The sequence below is a fragment of the Puma concolor genome, chromosome D3 (assembly GCF_028749965.1).
Source record: "Puma concolor isolate L17-30 chromosome D3, mPumCon1.1.hap2, whole genome shotgun sequence".
NCBI lineage: Eukaryota > Metazoa > Chordata > Mammalia > Carnivora > Felidae > Puma > Puma concolor.
In genome coordinates this window covers 51304386-51326136 of record NC_141678.1, presented here as the reverse complement: position 1 = coordinate 51326136, position 21751 = coordinate 51304386, and the positions used below count along the sequence as shown (strand labels likewise).

Sequence of the window (21751 nt, the reverse complement as noted above, 5' to 3'; positions counted from 1 at the left end):
TTTTTAAACAGTGAGTTTCTTTGCTCACTTAAAATACAAATCAATTTATTAAAACATTAATTATTTACATATATACTTTAGGCATACATCTATTCCATAGGGTAGGAGTTATGACTGAAATTACATAAAAGACTGATACTCATGATTTTTTTTAAATGTGCACTTATTAATCTAAAGCATTCCTAATTTAAACCTCATTGTTTTAGATACTAAATATCAAATATATTTATTAGGTTGTTTTTTCCAGCTCCTCAAGGATTAGGCTCCACTTGATATCCTACTTGTCGGGGCACCTGGATGGCTCAGTCAGTTAAGCTTCCAACTTTTGATTTTGGCTCAGGTCATGATCTCCTGGTTTGTGGGCTCGAGCCCCCAGTCAGGCTCTGTGCTGACAGTGCAGAGCCTACTTGGGATTCTCTCTTCCTCTCTCTGCCCCTCCCCTGCTTGCATGTGTGCCCATGAATGCGCTCTCTCTCTCTCTCAAAAATGAATAAATAAACATTTTTAAAAAATCCCTACTTGTAGGCCAGTTTGGACTCAGTTTCTGAACTCTTACTGACTAAAAAGCAGGAAGCAGCCCCAGGACATGAGTATCTCACTTAGAGGGCTTGGCATTCTGCCCCCTCCATCTCCATCCTGTGTGTGGTTTTTCGGGCACAAGGCTCCCTGACTCTCAGCTCTCCATTTCTGAGGAGCTCGTGGCTCCCATTTGCTGAGACTTTCTCTCAACCCCTGTTGCAAATTCAATCTCAATCTCCTGCATCGAGCCCAGTATGTAGTATAGAGCCCTCAGTAACTGCCAACGTGCTTACCATTTTCCATCCCACCCTCTGACGAGGACTAAAACCCTACCTGGTAGCCAAACACCTTCTCTAGAGACTCATATTTTACCTTGAAACCTAAGCTTTAGTCTTTTTTTCCTTGCACGCATTTCTTGGATCTGTTTACTTGGAAGGCAGTAAATGATAGCATGACCTAGATTTCTGATACTGTGTGAAATCCCTGCTTTTCCATCAGGCTGACATAGCTAATATTTTCTTCTATATTGACCAAACTTTATAAAAATTAGAGTCCATTCATGTGTTCACTTGTTTGAAATTCCACTGTCAGCATCAGTTTCAATTCCCTCAATCTCTTGACAGATCTAACACCAACCCCTCCAACCCACCCTCCTAGACTTTTCAAATTGCCATGCTTCTATAAAAAGTCATTAGAAACAATACTTAATTCCAATCCAATGCAAAAGATACATATATATATATACATGTATATGTCTATATACATATTCATACACATATGTACATATAAATACATATATTGTATATATACACATATGCGTATATTTTTATATTTGCATATAGTCTTTTCTTTCCTTACACATTAAAACTCAAAGGATATATATTGTGCTATAACTACTATTTAAGAAAAAGCCAAGATTTATAAATAACAATTTTAAAAATCTATTGACCCTTAGAAGAGTTCTTGGAAAGAGACTAAGCACAAGTCCACACAAAGCATAGAAATAACCAATGCTATCTGCTTGTCATTTTTATAATAACTAGAGTTGATTGAATGTGCTCTTGCAAGGCGACAATAATGGCACATTTTCACAAAGGGCAAATACATGTAAAATGGTTAGTCCAAAATTTGTGAAGTTTAGTTCTTCATTTTTATGTTAGAGACACGTAAAAATTTCGAAATGCCGTTAACTTCTCCTTTAAAAGTACTTTAAAGGCAAAGGTTAACTATTTTGTTCACAAATGCAACGTCATAAGAATAAAAGCCTCTTGACTATTTTATGTAGACTTAGTTATATGTTGCATAGCCCAAGATCTCTATTAGTCCATAAAGTTAATCTGCATTGTTTTAAAAATAAATAACTGCCAATGTTTACAGCAGCGCCTTCAACAATAGCCAAGTTATGAAAAGAGCTCAAATGTCCATCAACAGATGAATGGATAAAGATTTGGTTTATATATACAATGGACTACTACTTGGCGATGAGAAAGAATGAAATTCTGCCATTTGCAACAATGTGGATGGAAATGGAGGGTATTATGCTAAGTGAAATAAGTTAGTCAGAGAAAGACAGATACATGTTTTCACTCATATGTGGAACTTGAGAAGCTTAACAGAAGACCATGGGGGAATGGAAGGGGAAAAAATAGTTTCAAACATAGAGAGAGGCAAACCATAAGAGACTCAAATACAGAGAACAAACTGAGGGTTGATGGGGAGTGTGGGGGAGAAAGGAAAATAGGTGATGGGCATTGAGAAGGGCTCTTGTTGGGATGAGCACTGGATGTTGTATGTAAGTGATGAATCACGGAATCTACCCCTGAAACCAAGAGCACACTGTATACGCTGTATGTTAGCTAACTTGACAATAAATTATATTTTAAAAAAAAGTGTGAACAATAGGATTGTGAACCCCCAAGAAGAGAGGTAAAAATGCATATCACTAGCATATAGAAAAAAAATTAATAAGAAAACACACACACTAAATAAATAAATACATACATAAATAAATAAAAACTGCCACATATTTAAGCAATAAGTTCAGCAGCAAAAGCAAGCAGAAAAATTGTTGGAGAACACGAAAACCACTGTGTCCCAATGTGGCAACAGCAGTGATTTAAGAAATGGTTCTGTTAATCTGGAGGCCTCTAAAGACGCAGCTGAACTTATCTTCTGGAAGACAGAGTGTGAAGCATGTCACAATAAGGTAACTGAGAGAGGCAGGGCCCGTGTTGACCTGGACAATGCATGCCCCAACTAACCATGGCTTACACATATATGCGTTTATTTGTACCTTTATATTTGCAAACAGGAACACAGAGACACGTGCCAATCTCCTTACCAGGTAAAATACATCTGTGAGCCAGACTCAATAAATTTGTAGCAAAAGTAAGCAGCAAAACTAGAAAAATCAAACAGAAAAAAAAGTAGTGTCTATTGGAAAGGTATAGGTCCATTTAAAAATCAGTGTATTAAAATGTAGATGTAGAAATGAGATCTGTCAGACTGTGATATGAACGTAATGATGAAAAATGCTGTCATTTCCCCACAAAAACAACAAAAGAGTCAAAGAAAATATGGCAAAAAACAACCAACCACCCAAACAAAAAACCCCAAAACCAAAACTCCAAAACCAAAAAGTGAGTATGTTTATAGGAGTCATTTTGAGATACGATCCAGAAGCAACTATGTTATGGATTTGAGTCTAAATACATCTTCTTCTCATGAGGAATAATTTCTGAATGTATCAAACATTATAAAATTATACAACTGTGATGTCACTTCCTGAACTCCTGTAAGAACAATTATATTTATAATACAAGCATGCATATGTGTATGTGTGCATGTTTCTGTGCATACCTATATGTATGGATATATTCTGCAATTCTAAGGGAAGATTTATCCAAAATGTATAAAAATAACTGTTATCGGTACCCCTCAAATAAGAATGTGAGTTATTTGCTAGCTTATAGAATTAAATAGATGATAAAATCTTTGTAAGATTATAACTATGGTACTTTAATCCTTTTGAAATGAAGAAATTATAAGCAAAGCCATTGCTATAAGGTTCAACATACTGAATGTTTGTCATTATTTTATTATCCTATTTTATAGATGAAGAAAAAGAGCATTTGAAAGAACATGAAGCATTTCAAAATCCACGTTGTGAGTGGGGGAAATGGTTGGAATTTCAAATATGATTTTCCCGATCTCAAGTGCATGCTCTTTATTTCTTTTGCTTATCTTATAATATTTTGTTTGATGTTTATTACATTAACTGATCTTTGGTGGTGTATTTATTTTTTTCTCTATCCCAGGTTGACCTAGATTAGTAATCATTAGCTCAGAAAATAGGAATCTTTTTGGTTGTTATATGCGTTGTATTCTAAAACTATTAATTGGACTTGATTTGACTCAGTATCTTCATATTTGATAATTATTTAAGCTTTATAGAATCTAGGTATTTCTGAAATAAATAAATGGAAACAATTAACTTCAGAAACCTGAAACCAGTGTTTAGTGATAGGATCACATGGAGACTACTGAGGAAAGGAAAGATTGCTTTCTCTAGGTCACATTCAATGCAAAACTCCTTACCTCCCTCTTTTGTCTGTGAACAACACATAAATCTTAAGGAAGATTTCTTTGTACTAATTTTATAGTCAGTTCAGGATATTGGAAACAGTTACCCCTCTCTGATTACTTTTATCTTTAGAATTTATATTTTGGGACAGATTAAAAAAATTATTTTGTTTTTGCCCACGCCCTGAACATGATCACCCTAGTGTCTATTCCTTTTTATAATAGGACTTCTGATTTCAGGTGGTTAAAAGAAAAGATGGGTCCTTCAACATTATTGGTAAGTGTTTTCTGCTACTTCTTAAAAACTTCTAAATTACATCTCAAGAGCTTTTTGAGATAGGTTTTTACATCGATTAAAGTAAAATCAGCCTTTTTGGGCAAATGTGACCTTCTCCCTCAAATTCCTTGGGAAGAACTGACTGTGAAGGGGGAAAAAATTATATTCAGGTTAGCAACGTTTTAAAAATTGTAAAGCTCCCTAGGAGTTTATGAATTTTGAATATAAGCAATATCATCTAATTATGTGAGAATGACTTTGCAAATAAACCGGTGTGTTGTATTGCACTTTTGAGTAAACAAACCTCACTGAGTTATGCTAACTTTTCTATTTTTTCTTGTATTTTTTAATCAAGAATGAGTAACAGCACTACCACACCCCACCCCCTAAAAGAAATGTTCAAAATGGACACCATGTCCTTGATCATAGCAGATCAACTGCTGAATTATGATCATTTCTTTGCATTTCTGCTAATCATTTCAGAGCCTTAAAATTTATTTCAGAAATCTGTCTTGCAAGACTGTGAAGGGTTAGAAATTTAAAGGGAAAAAAAAAAATCCTCCAAAGCTTCTTGGCGACTCTTCCCTGGAGAATAACTTCAGGCTTAATCTCCAAAGTACTAACAGATGTAAACACTTCATATTTTCCACAGGTAATTGCCACATAATTTTCGAATTAATATTAAAAAAAATAATTACAACCTAACCAAATTACATCTTTCTCTCTTGGGTCAATCTAATTTAAATAGAATCAAGGAAGGAAGTAAATGGGTTCAATTCTTGCATTAAAAACCATCTTACGGTACCTGCTCAGGTGTGGAATTTCCTGATTAGGCAAGGAACTTTGAGTTCAGAGTCTCTAGACAAAAGAGCAAGACGGACAGGGGATATTTCCCCCCTGTTCACTATGCCCATTCTTTCCATAATCCTACAGTGGAAAGCTGTATGGACTTTGAGGTTTGAATTTGATACTTTCACCAACATATGATTAATTGCATTTAAATACCAGCTCTACTTGCCTTTCAAATGAATACAACTCTTTATATAGTAACTACCTTCTGCAGAGATCAGAATACTTACAAACCAAATATCTTGTCAAGTGGTATATGTTATATATGTAAACACATCTGTTTTTTTAAAACATTCAATATTTTTCTTTCTAAACAAATTATTTGAATTTATTTGTGTTGATATTCTTAATTATATTGTACATCAAACATAGTTAAGTGTTTTTTCTTACTCATTTGAAGAAAATTTTCCTTATATCACATGAATAATAATTGATCTTTGTTTAAAATATAAAAAATGAATAAACTTACATTAACTAAAAGAGAATGAAGTCTTTCTGCAAGTATCATTTAGTTCAATAGGTTAAAATATATACACCCTTAAAAAAACAAGGTTAATATTTATTAATTATTTCAATAAATACCCATGTGTAAATTATGGAATACTTTATATTGATATTTGATACTCAAAATATTGATTTATAAACCATTTTGAGGAAGGAAGTATTCATTTATTATTTATTTATCAATGATAGAGTCAGACTAACATTTTACATTTCAGAAATGGTTTTCCACTTGAATAGTAATGGCCATGTATGAAATCCTTGATTATATTTCCCTGCTTTCTGGTACTATGTGCTATATTTATCTTTTGATGCATAGAAATGTAACCATACAACAGCTTCTATTCACCAATCATTTCTGTGACCTGTAACTCAGTAATACATTTCAATATGAATGAAGGTAATGAACTGGGTCAATATTTCACGTGCCTGTATTATTCAGCAATTCCTATGAAAAGAAGTGGTATGAATAAAGAAGTAATATAAGAAGCTAGTGAGTAAAACAGCAACAGGCAAAAGGAAAGGATGCAAGAAATGGGGTTGGAAAAGAACTTCAGTGAAAGAAAGGAAAGTTAAAGTTGAATTTGTGTAGGAAAAGAGATTTGTTTAGTCCAGATTAAATGTCCCTAATTTCTAGATACTCTCTTTTTGTCATATATTATATCTGAATGCTGTCATAAATTTATTAAGATAGATCTATAAATAGATACACACATATATTCATGCATTAAAATATTTTTTTAAACTTCTACTATGTATAAGACATTGTCCTAAGCCCTGGAGATATATTAGATAAAATCAAAGAGGTATTAAATAGATGAACAATAAAAACCTTGAAGATGTGAAAAGGAAATGAATGATAACTTTTCTAAGGATATCCACTTGACCTAGACAAAAATTTTAAAGCAATGTGTAGACAAGGAGTGACTTAGGTGTAATTTTTTTTTTATGAAAAAATTTCTACTTGCTATTTTCATTGAAGGTATAAATACCATAATAAGGACTTCCATCTTAATGACTCATTTGTACTGGACTCTCAGAAAATGACAGTCTCTCACCTGCTGTTCTCCAGAGGACATTGTTTCTTTTGTCCCATAAGCAGAGGATTGCCTCTTCATTGGTAGATCTCAAAAGAAAAAGAAACTGGTCTTTCTAAGGTCATGGTTTAATAATAGTCAAAGAGAAAAATATTAGCTAAAAAAATTGCTGCTCTTTGAAAAAAGTTTCTCAACTTTATAAAGTTCCTTAAATAAAAACCTTTTAACTACTAGCTAAATCTGAAACACAGTTTTTTAAAAGTCTAAGAATGTCCAGTTGCTATAAATTTGAAAGGTCCAAAGAAGTCATTAAGGTCCTTTTTTAACACTCAACTGTATTTTGTTATTGAAAAAAATTCTTCAAAAACATTTAAACTTAATATTCAAAAAAGAAATAAATAAACTAAGTAATTAGAGTTTTACTGATGTTGTCATCAACCTAAATAAGATTAAAAAAGAAAAATCTGTGGTAATCTCATTTAACTTCACCAGTGGCTAGTTCATGCCAATATGTGTTGAGGTTTGTAAACTTCTAAAATATGTTTATATTTTGCACATTTGTATTTTATGGAATCAATCACATACAGACAATGCTTTTCCAGAGTGAAAATTTTAACTCAGAAATAAAATCAGTGGTCATCTGGAAAATATCTAACAACTTCCTCTTGGTGAGGAGGTGTCGATTTTTAATTTTTACTGATTTTCATAGTGTTAAAATTTCTTCTATCATAACTGTCTTCAAGCCACCAACTTGGCATCACTGGGAATGGAGTTGGGAAAAGATGGACACACTCTACTTCATGAGCCAAGGGGAGGACCTGGCTGCAGCAAAGCACTGGATTATTTGATCAGATATAAGTTGCTATCGATTGTACAACACCATTTTAGCTACCAGGAAGAAGTAAATGCTGTCAATTCAATTATTACAAAATGCTTTCTTATTAGTCTTCCCCGCTGCCCCCCACTTACTAGATAAGTTCTTTCAAAGATTCTCTGGCTCCAGAAGGGTTTCCCATCCTCTATTCAACTTGATAAACTGAAAGAGATGGAAAGATATGCAGATAAAGGGAGTTCTGGATAGATGTGCTATCACTAGAACTGGGTAGTAGCTCAAAGAAACCTAAATTGCCTTGCAGTGTTCTTGCCTTATGGAAAAGCCAATCCAGGGATGTTAAGGCTCATGCTTGACAGAGAGGAGTTGTTGCAAAATAATTGTATAGATAGGACCTGAGAGGTTTGTGGTGGAAAGTCTTACTCTAACAGCAGCTGGACTTCTCCCTTAGTTGAGTCAAAGTCAGAAGCAGCATCAATCACTGCAAACCAACTGTAAGACACCACATCATTTTAAGACTATAGAAGTCTGAAAAAACACAGTCATAAAGTTAATAAGATATGGTGTATCTTATTGATACAATAAGCAAAGCTTACAATAAGCAAAAGCTTCCATCAGAACCAATACTGGGGAAGGAACACTTAAACTATAATTGGTGAATTGCTGGAGGCTCAGTGTGAACAAGACTGAGTTAAAAACTCAAGGGATGGGATGCCTGGGTGGCTCAGTCAGTTAAGCATTTGACTTCAGCTCAGGTCATGATCTCACAGGCCCCACGTCAGGCTCTGTGCTGACAGCTCAGAGCCTGGAGCCTGCTTTGGATTCTGCGTCTCCCTCTCTCTCTGCCCCTTCCCCCCCTCAAAAATAAATAAACATAGGGGCGCCTGGGTGGCGCAGTCGGTTAAGTGTCCGACTTCAGCCAGGTCACGATCTCGCGGTCCGTGAGTTCGAGCCCCGCGGCGGGCTCTGGGCTGATGGCTCAGAGCCTGGAGCCTGTTTCCGATTCTGTGTCTCCCTCTCTCTCTGCCCCTCCCCTGTTCATGCTCTGTCTCTCTCTGTCCCAAAAATAAATAAACGTTGAAAAAATAAATAAATAAATAAATAAATAAGTAAACATAAAAAAAAAAAAAAAAACTCAAGAGAGCCTCAGTCTTAGGGAAGCTCCTACACTTTTGTGAGTTGTACCTCCAGGTGCCCAACCAGGAGGAAAACAGAAGGAAAGAAGGAAAAAGAGATTGTAGAAAGTGAAAGAAGGGGAAGAAAGGATGGTGGGGAGGAGGAAGGAAATAATAGAAAAAAAATAAAAAGAAAGCATAAAAATCTACCTCTTGTTCTGAAAACAATTCTAAAATTTTGGATCAAAGCTACACAGGACAACTGCAGCCTGAGTGAAATCAGAGCCTTGCCTTTTAAGGTGACACCATTCAACCAACCAACATGTAATTGTTCAGATAAGTTATCACATGACTAGTAACCAAATTTGCCTTTGTGTAATATTCCTCCTATCTGTTCAAAAGAAATGATAATGAAAAGGAAAAACTAGAGCACATTTGTTTCCTTTCTACTATTACTAACATTGATGTACTTCGGGTTGAGAAACAAAAAGCGATCACTAGGTAAATAGCAAGGTTTTTGTCTTAGTTTCTTTTACAGCTTTGAGAGTTAAAAGAAATACTATCTAGGGGAATGGAACTACAAAATAGAAACAGATACACCCACTCTCACTCTATAAAATCAGAGAACCCTGGAAAGCAATTTAATCTGAAGAACATTTAGAATCTTGATTAAAGTCATTGTTTACTGCCCAGCACAGATACCATTATATCAATGAGTCCAGGTTTACCGTCAGCCACATCAGAACAACATTGCCTTCAGGGAAATTTTAAAAGACCCATTCAGTTATGTCCTAAAGCTCTTCCAATACCCAGACTTCAAAATTGTGATGATGAATATGTGAAAAAGGAAAAAGTGTATAGTCCACTAATGGAAGAGTTCAAAATATTTCTGTCAGCTTCAAACCAATGAGCAGAAACAAACTGCAATGCTCTAAGGAACTGTTAGAATAGAAGATAAAAGGAGGACGAAGTTTCTGGAAAAAAACTTTTCTAGAAAAAAAATTAGTTTTATTCTTATGTTTATTTTGCACTATTGTTTGATTTTCAAAATGCACAAAAGAGTTGTAGATTTCTTTTTTATTTTGGTTTTTTTTTTACCCTTTTTAACAGTTATCTCTCTCTTTAAAATGTTATGTGCCACTAGGAAAAACAATACACCCTATATGAATGTTCAGCATGCATTCCTACACTGTGCCTCTTTGTTATCAGATAGAATTTTAAACCACAAAATACAGAGATAAATATAAGTCTCATTAAATGGAAAGGAGAGGGGAGGCTCAAGATGGCAGAATAAAAAGATCCTGAACTTACCTCCTCCCACAAACACACCAAATCTACAGCTTCATATGGATGAATTCCCTCTGAGAAACACCTGAAAACTAGTAGAACAGCTCATGCACAACAAAGATTAACAAGACCACACTGAAAGGGGTTGGAGAACCAGAGACACAGTCTTACTCCATCCCTGGTGTAGTGACCCACAACCAGGAAGGATATCACAGTTATGGAGTTTATCCTTGAGGACCAAAGAGTTTTTTTCCTACATCAGGCAGCTCAACCTTGAGGTCCACACTGGAGGGGTTATCCCTTAAAACATCCAGCTTAGAAAACCAATGGGGCCAGGAGACACAAAAGTCTGTGGGGAATGGAAAGTCCATTCTCAAAGGGCTTATGCACAGATTCACTCACCCTGAGAACCAGTACAAAAGCAACAGTTTGAAAAACACCTGGACCAAACATGAAGGAGATTTCTTAGCTAATCCCAAAGCATCTGCCAGGGGTGCAGGGATCAGTTGGGACTTTCTCTGGATGCAAAGGCATTGGTTGACACCAATTTTGCCTTTTCATTACCCCTTGCTAGCACCAGTGGGCTTGCTAAAGCCAGAAGATTTATGTAGTCCACACAGGGGACACCCCTCGGTCACCTGACTCTAGTGATTAGGGGAGGGGAAGGGATTATGTGTCTGGACTAAAACAATCAGAAAGACAGTTCTTGGCAAACTACCATCCCCAGGGCACAACACAGACAGCAGACTGAACTCCCAGTCTTCCAGTGAAAAAGGCCTATTTGTCCTGGAGCTTCAGGCTGAAGGGCAAATACAGATTTACCACACATCTAGGGGCTAACAGAGGTGATCTCAGGGAACATAGGCCAGGGGATACCATTGTCACACTCTCCCTGGGCCTCTGTGGATCTCACTGGTACCTGTCAGAAAAGAGATTATCCAGTTGTCGGGAGCTCTATTTTTTGCACTGTCACCAAGAAGATATATTCAAATCACCTGGACTGAAGGCCAGTAGAGGTTATGATGGTAGTTTCACAGGACTATATATGTTTGCATATTTTATTTTTTTAATGTTTATTTTATTTTTGAGAGAGACATAGCATGAGTGGAGGAGGGGTAGAGAGAGAGGGAGATACAGAATTCAAAGTTGGCTCCAGGCTCTGAGCTGTCAGCACAATGCCTGATGCAGGGCCTGAACCCATGAACCCTGAGATCTTGACCTGAGCTGAAGTCAGATGCTTAACCAACTGATCCACCCAAGTGCTCCTGTGTGCATACTTTAAAAGCTGCTACCTGAGAGTCTGGCTTCCAATAAGCTTGAAACTAGATGCTGACTGAGATCTCTCCCTTTGGAACACTGACAAGGCTTGGCACACCTATAACAACTGGGAACTATTAAGAATAAGTTGGGCAGCTTAGACAATCACAAAGATTTGAAAGATAACCAAGAGCTGCAGCAAGATTGAATGATAAAGTTCATTGCCTACACAAGGCCACTCTTCAAGATGGAGGAGAGGTAGCTGTTTTGTCCAATACATAGAAACAGAGAGAAAGAGTCAAGCAAAATAAGGTAACAGAGGAATATGTTCCAAATGAAAAAACAAGATGAAGCCCCAAGAAAAACCCTCAGTGAAATGGAGTAATTTATCTAATAGAGTTCAAAACAATGGTCATAAAGAAGTTCACCAATCTCAGGAGAATGGATGAACATGGTGAGAACTTCAAGAAAAAGACAAAAACAAAACAAAACAAAACACCAAGAAAGTATCATACAGAAGTCACAGAGCTGAAGAATATAATAACTGAACTGCAAAATACAGTAGAGGGCTTCAACAGCAGACTAAATGAAGCAGAAGAATAGATCAGTGGCCTGGAAGATAGAACAATAGGGCTCACCCAAACAGAGCAGAAAACAAAAAAGAATTTTAAAAAATGAAGGTAGTTTGGGGCACTTGGATGGCTCAGTCAGTTGAGTATCCAACTCCTGATTTTGGCTCAGGTCATGATCCCAGAGTTGTGGGACTGAGCCCCACATTGGGCTCCATGCTCTCTCCCTCTTCTCTTCCCCCATTCTCTCTCTCTCTCTCTCTCTCTCTCTCTCTCTCTCATTAAAAAAAAAAGTGAAGGTAGCTTAAGAAACATTTAAGACAACATCAAATGAAATAACATTATTATTATTGGGATACCACAAGGAAGAGAAAGAAGTGGTAGAGAACTTATTTGAAGAAATAAGGCTGAAAACTTCCCTAACCTAGAGAAGAAGACTGACATTCATTTTCAAGGAGTGCAAAAAGTTCTTACTTAGATAAAGCCAAAGAGATCCACACCAAGACACATTATAGTTAAAATGTCAAAGTCTAAAGAAAAAGAGAGACACTTAAAAGCAGCAAGACATAAACAACTTGTTATATACAAGGGAACTCCAATAAGTTTGTCAGCTGGTTTTTCAGCAGATATTGCAGGCCAGAAAAGAGTGGCATAATATATTCAAAGTGCTGAGAGCAAAAACTTCCAACCAAAAATACTCTACCCAGCAAGTTTATCATTCAAAATTGAAAGAAAGATAAAGAGTTTTCCAGACAAGCAAAAGCTAAAGGAGTTCATCACCACTAAACCAGTCTAGCAAGAGATATTAAAGGGAATTCTTTAAGCTGAAAAAGAAGCTCTAACAAGTAACATACAAAAAATATGAAAATAAAAATGCCACTGGTAAAGGCAAATCTAGTAAAGGTAATAGATTAACCACTTATAAAACTACTATGAAGGTTAAAAGACAAAAGTAGGGATGGAAAAGGTATTCCATGCAAATGGACACATTTTCTTTACAAAAAGAAAGCAGACATATCTATATTTATATCACACAAAATAAACTTTAAAAAAGAAAAGTTTGTGGGGGCACCTGGGTGTCTCAGTCAGCTAAGTGCCCTACCTTTACTCAGGTCATAATCTCATGGCTTATGAGTTTGAGACCCACGTTGAGCTCTGTGCTGACAGCTCAGAGTCTGGAGCCTGCTTCAGATTCTGTGTCTTCTTCTCTCTCTGCCCCTCCGCCACTCACACCCTGTCTGTCCTTCAATAATAAATAAACATTTAAAAAAATTTTAATAAAAGGGCATTGCATAATGATAAAGGGATCCATCCAACAAGAATAAATAACATCTTTAAATTTTTATACACCCAAGATAGAAGCACCTAAATATATAAAACAAATATTAATAGACCTAAAGGGGGAAATTGACAAGAGTAAAATAATAATAGGGGACTTTAATACCCCACTTACATCGATGCATAGGTCATCCAGACAGAAAATTGACAAAGAAATATCAGCTTTAACTGAAACATTAAATCATATACACTTAATAGATATATACAGAACATTATATCTGAAAGCAACAGAATACACAGTCTTCTCAAGTGCACATGGAACATTCTCCAGGACAGATCCTAATGATGAAAGAAATTGAAGAAAAGATAAATAAATGAAAAGATATTCCATGTTCATGGATTGAATGAATTAATATTGTTAAAATGTCCATACTACTCAAGCAATCTACAGATTCAATGAAATCCCTACCAAAATTCCAATGTTATTTTTCACAGAACTAGAACAAATAATTCTCAAATTTGTATGGAACCACAAAATACAACAAAGAGCCAAAGCAGTCTTGAGAAAGAACAAAGGTGGAGGCATTATGCTCCCTAACTTCAAACTTTACTACAAAGCTATAGTAATCAAAATAATATGGTATTGAGATAAAAACACATAGATCAATAGAACAGAAAAGAGAGCCCAGAAATAAATCCATGCTTACCTGGAGCTGAGAATACATAATGAAGAAAGGATGGCATTTTCAATAAATAATGTTGGGATAACTGGAAAGATACATACAAAAGAATGAAATTTGATTATCTTACACCATGCATAAAAATTGACTCAAAATTGATTACACTTGAATGTAAGACCTGAAACCATAAAACTGTTTGGAGAAAATATAGGCAGTAAACTACTTAACATCTGTCTTCATGAGAGTTTTTTTTTTGATTTGACACAAAAACAATGGCAACAACAACAACAACATAAACAAATAAGACTACATCCAACTAAAAAGTTTTTGCATACCAAAGAAAATAATCATCAAAATGGAAAGGCAACTTACTGAATGGGAGAAAAAATTTCAAACTATGTATCTGATAAAAGGTGAATATCCAAAATATATAAATAATGCAGACAATAGTGAAAAAGCAAACAGTCCAACTTAAAAATGGGCAGAGGATCTAAATAGACATTTTTCTAAAGAAAATATATAGGTGGTCACAGGCACACAAAAGATGTTCAACATCTCTAATCATCACAGATATGCAAACCACATATAGCCACAATGAGATATCACCGTACAACTATTAGAATAGCTATTATCAAAAAGATAAGAAATAACAAATGTTGATGAGGATTTGTAGAAAAGAATCCCTTGTATATTGCTGGTGGGAATGTAAACTGGTGCAGCCACTATGGAAAACAGTATGGTCATACCTCAAAAAATTAGAAGTGGAATTACCATATGATCCATTTATTACACTTCTGAATATTTGTCCAAACAAAATGAAAATATGAAATTAAAAAGATACGTGCACTCCTATATTTACTGTAGCATTATATACAATAACCAAGATATGGAAACAACATAAATGTCGATCAATAGATGAATGAATAAAGGATATGTGATTATACTCACACACTCACTCACACACACACACACACACACACACACACACACACCAGAATACTACTCAGCCATAAAAATGAATGAAGTCTTGTCATTTGTGACAATATGAATAGAACTTGAGGGCATTATTTTAAATGAAATAAGTGATACAGAGGAATAAATACCATATAATTTCAATTATGTAGAGTATAAAAAACAAAACAATCCAAATAGAACTCATAGATACAGAGAAGATTGGTAGTCACCAGAAGGGAAGGGAGTTGGGGTTGAGCGACATGGGAGAAAGGGGTCAATTGTATGGTGACGAATGTTAACTAGACTTATTGTGGTGATCTCTTTGTAGTATATACAAAAATCAAATTTTATGTGATACACTTGAAACCAGTATAACGTTATATAGCAATCTTACCTCAATTTAAAATATCTACACATACTTATAAATATATATGTAAATATATAGGTATGCCTAATTAGCATTTGGATATACAAGTGCTTCCAAGTGTATCATAAAAATAATCACTTTAGGTAAGTAGTTGGAGCAGGTTAAAGTAGCAATCTAAATCAAAGGCTGAAATTTAAAAAGCAAGAAAACAAGAGGGGAGCTTTATATGTTCAGAAGCAGATATTACAAAATAAAACAGTATAGATTGTTGAAATCAAGTTAAATACACACAATTTATAGCCTAAATTAGACTTTTTTGAGCACAGCTTTCCGCAAACCACATTTATGAAATGTGATTAAACATTTATTAACTAAATGTGCTTTTTTCGAGGTCTATGTTAAGTAGAACAGTAGCCAAGATATGAAAGTAGATGGCTGCTCCCAGCTCATTAAAAAATGTGGTCCCAGTGCCAGTTACAGGCATTGTATTGTGTGAAAATAGCATTCATCACTGCCACATCTAAACACAGGAAAAGAACAAATAAATAGGTTCACTAGGCTGGATGGGCTTTTGATACCCATGTACTCCCACCATGCTTCACCCTCAATGAGCTATTATCTCATATATCTCAGAGAGGTAAATGCTTAACTTTTTTCTTTCTGTGATACACAAAAGAAAAGAACAAAGCAATCTGCTGCCTCTCCTAATACTATTTCTTGTTTTCTTGTTTTATGACAACTCATATTTAGGAAAATTCTTAAATTCTAAATCATATATATATATGATATTTTTATATGATATGATATATATTATATATGATATATATATATGATATATATATTATATATGATATTTTTTGGCCATTTGGCCTCTGGAAGAAACTGAGTTATTTGATCGTCAAACTTTAGCCACACATATGTGAACCCTACCTATAAAGAAATCATAAGACTCTATTACTGACTTGGAAAAAGATTTGCCTTGCTTCTTGCGATATCTGAGTAGCAATATTTCCCCAGAGAGAGAAAAAAGTAAGTTTGCTTCAGAGGCAAGTCAGAAAGGGTTCTCCTTCAGGAAATAGACCAAGAAGTGCCATTAGCAGGGGTAAATATTGAAATATTAATCACTCAGTACATCATGGCAGCCTTGATGAGTATAGTTGCCTTCCCTGTCAGAACATGTGCTGGTCTGACACACCAGTGACTGTACCAGTGGGCACCAGTTGACCCTCCTGGCCAGATCATTAGCTCCAGCATAACCCAGTTAGGCATCTCATGGGAATGGACACCAGCACAGCCAACATCAAAGGGCAGTGGTATTGATACACACTCCGGGATACAGTGACATCACTATGTGAGAATTTTCACAAATCCTGTTTCTTGGACTACTTACCAAATACTGTTTGAGGTGCTTGTTAAAAGTTCAGGTTCCTGAACTTTAGAATGAGAAACTATGGAGTTTCTTCAGGAACTATGAGATTCTACTACATATTCTGGATGATATTTATATTCACCAAAGTTAGAGAATCGATGTACTATATGTATGGATCGACTTAACGGAAGCATTCAGAAACATTTCCAGGTAAGTTATCTCTGTAGGGAAGAGTCATTGGCATTTGTTAGGGAGAACATATATAACCATGACAGAGCCAAAAGGGCCATAAATCTAAGAATGAGTCTTCACACTAGAGCAATGACAATGAAATTATATTGTGCTCCCTGAGTTTTTTGGTAGATAAAATATACCTCTATGAATTCTCTGATTAGTGTGATATGTTTCCTAAATTTAGAATTGGAACTTAAGCCAATCAAAGTATGGACTACTTCATCAATTACAGGGATATAGACAATGCATGCCATTTAAGCTCATTCCCTTTTCAATCCTCTATATAAACAGAAATATATACTTAGTATCATAATCTTTCTACCCCTTCCTGCCTTACCTGGTGGACAAGAACTTTCTAATCACTGCAGGTATATGCTCTGTTATAACAGGGGATAATTCATCCTAGATAGAAAAAGGACATCCTTGTAAGTTCTACTTTCTCGGTTGTGTTTTCACATATACCAAGTAACTCCTTTATAACAAATTCAAGTTTTCTAAAATTTCTAATACTGGGCAAGTCTGTGTAGTTATGTAATGTGAAACTACTCATTAGATTGTTTTTTATATGTGAGTCTCCTGTGAGATTAGTTTGTGTTAATTCCATTATATTAAGCAACTTTCAACCTCTGGGCAATAATTATTTTTCTAGACTCTTAGTCTAGAATATTAAGTCTAATTGATGATCCAAGGAAGGTAGTGCTCAAGAATGATCTACACTGTTCACTTAGTATCCATAGATGACATCACTAACTAACTCTTTACTTTCTAAATGTATTATCTCTTCCATTGTTCAAGAGACTGGTAACGACTTTATTTGTAAATGACTTTAACAGTACACAATCAAAACAACAGCTTTAAAATTACTGTTACATGGATCCCTGGGCTAAGGCACTACCTATAATAAAATGAATCTTTCCAAGGAGAAACCTTTCCTTTTCTCTCTTAGCTTCACGTTAGCAATTTGATCTTAACTGTTTTTCAATATTTTAAAATTTATCCCAACCTTAATTGTGTAAGCATAATATACATGAAATTTTGAGATGCATTATTTTATTATAATCCAACTTAGTTAGCAATACAAAAAACCATAAGTGTGCTTCTTAAAGAATATATGTTTCATCAGTTCAGCATGGTATATATTTTTTGTCCCATCATTATGCACTTTAGTATTTAGAAACTAGTGGCTATTTTTTAATTTATTCATTCATTGATTTTTTTTTTCTCCCAGTAAACATTCATATACCCAGTAAACATATTTAAGCACTCACCCGATTGCCAGCCCTGAGAACTCAGGTGAAATACTAGTGAGGACTCCCTTCTGTGTTAGAATTCACAAAAGGAATAATACTGATCTTAAAAACTAAAAGCTAAATGCATCATCTGTTCATCCAAAGGCATTTGTCAAATACACACCAGGCTTACGGCATCCTCTAGGTCTTAGACATGTTCTAAATGTTAGGGTCATGTAACCTCGGTATTTCTATATTCTACTGTGTCCTCAACAAACAGGAGATTCTGGTTATTTCTGGGGAAATCAGAAGATTTGGTTTCTTATGTGTGTCTGTTCTCTTACATTATATAATATCGAAGTATTATACATGTACATATATATGTATATATTATATATTATATGTATATATAAACATATATGTATAGGTATAAATATATACAATATTTATATAGCACCTACATATAGTATATATATAGTTTTGGAGTATGGACTTTTTGATATTTTGCTAGTGAGATCCCCTAAAGTGTACATTCTCATTTAGGACAATTCACTGCCCTTAAAGTTGAAGTGTGAGCTCTCTAGCACAAAAGATAGCATAATGTCTATGTGTTACATAACAGACATTATAAAGAAGTGTCTTTATTCTTTTTGCTCTTGATCCTTCCTTCTCCAATTTGCACATTGCCCAACCTACACAAAATGCCACACTCTTCCACGAGTCCCCATTTACCACAAAACCTACTGCTTCCCTGGGGAAAATTCCACCTTCTGCTAACAATAGGAAGCTTTTCCTATTGTTTCTTTTCTGCACCGTAGGCCTGAAATTAAACTCAGGATTTCTGTTGTATAAGTATGCATGGCCAATTCAGCTCGGCCTAAGAGGTCATAAATAGAGCATGAGCTTTAAACTATGAACAGAGCTTCCTGATGGAATGAGCTATTAAATAATATACCTCTCATAGATAAATATTTTTCAGAGACCACAAGCTCTAAACTCCTGAGAGATTCTAGTCATATAGTTACAGTGGTTCTCCATTATTTCCAAAGCATTATTGGACTATTTGTGCTCATCCTAAGGCCTAGTATACCACAAAAAGTCACTCGATCTAGCTTTCTGATGTTTGCTCATTTACTCAATCATACACTGAGCAAGTAAAAATTGACAGTGTGTCACTGGTCTAGGCTCCGGGTATCAACGGTATCTGGAGCATATTAAAGGCATAGTCTTAGAAGAGGTTTCTTTGGATAACAAACAAAAAGAGATACAGGCCTCAGATCATATCATAAAGAATTCTAAGTTTTAAAGACAATAGAAGAGGCTGAGCTTGGGAAGTAGGGTACAAATAGGCGAGGGGAAATACCAGGAGAGTGTTGGAACATAGTTACAAAGGGAAGGGAGTGCTTCAACATTATTCAATGTAGGTAAAAAGTCTAGCAAGTAAAGATATGGATAAAGTTCATTAGATTTACTCATCTGGAGATTATTGGTGACAACTGCCTGGTGTTGTGGTGGAGATGATGGTGAATCCAGATTGGAATGGGCGGAAGGATAATTGGAGATGAAGAAGTAAGTAGACACAGTGAGTATAGAAAACTCATGGAAAAGGGAGGGAGAGAGCAGTGGCTATGTGGAGATAGGTTGATGAATTCAACTATTATGTTTAACAAGGGAAGATCTGCACACGTTTAACAGTAAATAATAGGTTATTCAATAATTTCAGAAGGGAGTGGATGTTGCCTTCATCAACTTAACTGTTTTCATTCAGGGTCTCCCTACTTGTTCTACCAAAAGTCTCCAATTAAACTGTTTTGATTCAATAATGTTCTCTAAGATTAAATGGTATGGAGAACCATTCAAGTAAGACATATTCTGTACTCTCCTTGACAGTAGGAGTGTGACAAATCTTTAAGTCCAAAGGGCTTTATACTGTATTAAATGCTGAGATAGAGAAATAGATACCACACTATGAGAGTGGAAGGAGCATTAATTCAAATTTGGTAAGCAAAATCTACCTGGAAATGTTTTTGTTTGAAAAACAATTTCATAGCCAGAATAGGGCAATTCTGGGAAAGGATAGATACATGAAGGCACTGAGACTTTTAAAAATATTGTATATTCAGAAACTGGAAGTAGGTAGATGTAACTCATGAAAATCTCTGTATCTTGTGTGGAGGCAGGAATGGTTTGCAAAGAAAGGAGGCAAAGCCCTGCTCCTGAAGGCCTTTGTGGCATAAGCTATGGAGTTGGATGTCTATCTGGAAAATCTGGGGAACCATTGAAGGATTTAAGAAGAATGAGACCATCATCATCATCATCATCTCCATAAAAGCTAACATATTGAGTGCATATTCTGTGCTATGCATAAGTTTAAGCACTGTCCATGAATTATCATTTAATTCTCTTAAACACCCACAGAAGTAAGCATGAATTTTATCCCCAAATTAATAATTTGGAAATGAATGTATTGCTTACAGAATTGACCCTTGGAACTGAATGCCAGAATCTTCACCTGTGCTACCCTTAAAAGCCAGCCACTTTTACCACCACCCTCTATCAAAGGTGGGGCCTGTTTGCTTCTTTACATTGTTCTTCTGTAGCAAAGCCTCAAATTTGAGTTCCTGGATTGTATTCTTGTGCCCGAGCTATTAGGAAGCCTGGAAAGGCCAGGTCTAGTTCCTGTCTTTTAGTAAGGCAGGATTCATAAACAGGGACATTCTTCTACCAGAGAATGGTGTTTCAAACATCCTAAGAGGCCACACTATGTGTCAAATGATCTCTAAAGCCCCCACAAGATGGTATACAAACATAAGACAACATTTGTCACTATAAAACCTTTTCTTAAATAAAAGAGTGGAATAGTGTAAAAGATGTATTTCAAGATGAGTGATGCATGATGGGAGACTAGTTCTGCCATGTAATAATCATGTGACTTCTAAAAATTCGTAAAGTCTTCAGGCTTACCTTCCTCTTCTATAAAATAATTTACAATGACATGTAAACTAAATGTAATGTATAGTAGGGCAGGGAGAAAGCAGCTGAGATCAAGAGTTAGTTGCATGCTCTAGCGACTGAACCAGGTAGGTGCCCCCAGAGCTAATATTTAAAAAGCAACAGTTTCTGCATTCTAGGGTCTAAGCTAAAATGTCTTAGGCAAGCCTTTCACACAAATATTTAGTGGTGCAGAGGTAAGGCAAGGCTATAGCCACTATTCCTTTAAAGAGTAAGAATAAAGTGATTATTCTACACAAACATACTTGAGACTGGACTCTCAGATTTCTGTTTAATAAATGATGTTATAATGATCTTTTTTTTTCTATGAAAAAATATTTATAACTTAAAAAAAAAAACTTCTTATAGTGCCTTAAATATGGTTTGTTAAATATGACAAGTCAGAGGGGTATCGTTATCTTATTTGGGGATAGAGGGCAAGTTAGATCTGAAGAACACAGAGGCAGAACAGGGAGAAAGCCCAGGGCTGGTCACTCTAAGGAATAGCAGAACCATAGCACACAGGAACCAGTTAGGTTTTCCTTTTCTACTTTGTAATTCTGTTACTTTATCTTAAATATTTACTTAAGTCTATTCACCACACAGCCTTGTAGTCCCCATTGTTGTGATTAAAGAGAAGGGATTGTGTCCACCCTCAGGTCATAGCTAACTAGGGAAGAAGGGTTACAGCTTGGAGCAGCAGTCACCAGATGGTCAGGAGAGCACACTGGCATAACCAGAGGAGGTACAGTGAAGGAACAGGAAACAAGCGACAGCCAGGAAGAGATAGGCTCTTACTGGGATTCCTCAGAAATAATTGAGGG

The 21751-nt window shown here is 35.5% G+C and overlaps 1 long non-coding RNA gene across 4 annotated transcripts in view; it reads left to right on the top strand.

Annotated features, from left to right (window-relative positions):
- Positions 1–21751, top strand: part of LOC147575565 (uncharacterized) — a 97261-nt gene that overhangs the window by 49283 nt on the left and 26227 nt on the right. For 3 of the 4 annotated variants that reach the window (XR_015242519.1, XR_015242516.1, XR_015242517.1), the window contains exons 4-5: positions 3634–3684; positions 4342–4378. This is a non-coding gene — a long non-coding RNA (uncharacterized LOC147575565). Of the gene's footprint in view, positions 1–3633; positions 3685–4326; positions 4379–21751 lie in introns of all 4 variants that reach the window. The other variant, XR_015242518.1, reaches the window with a different exon arrangement.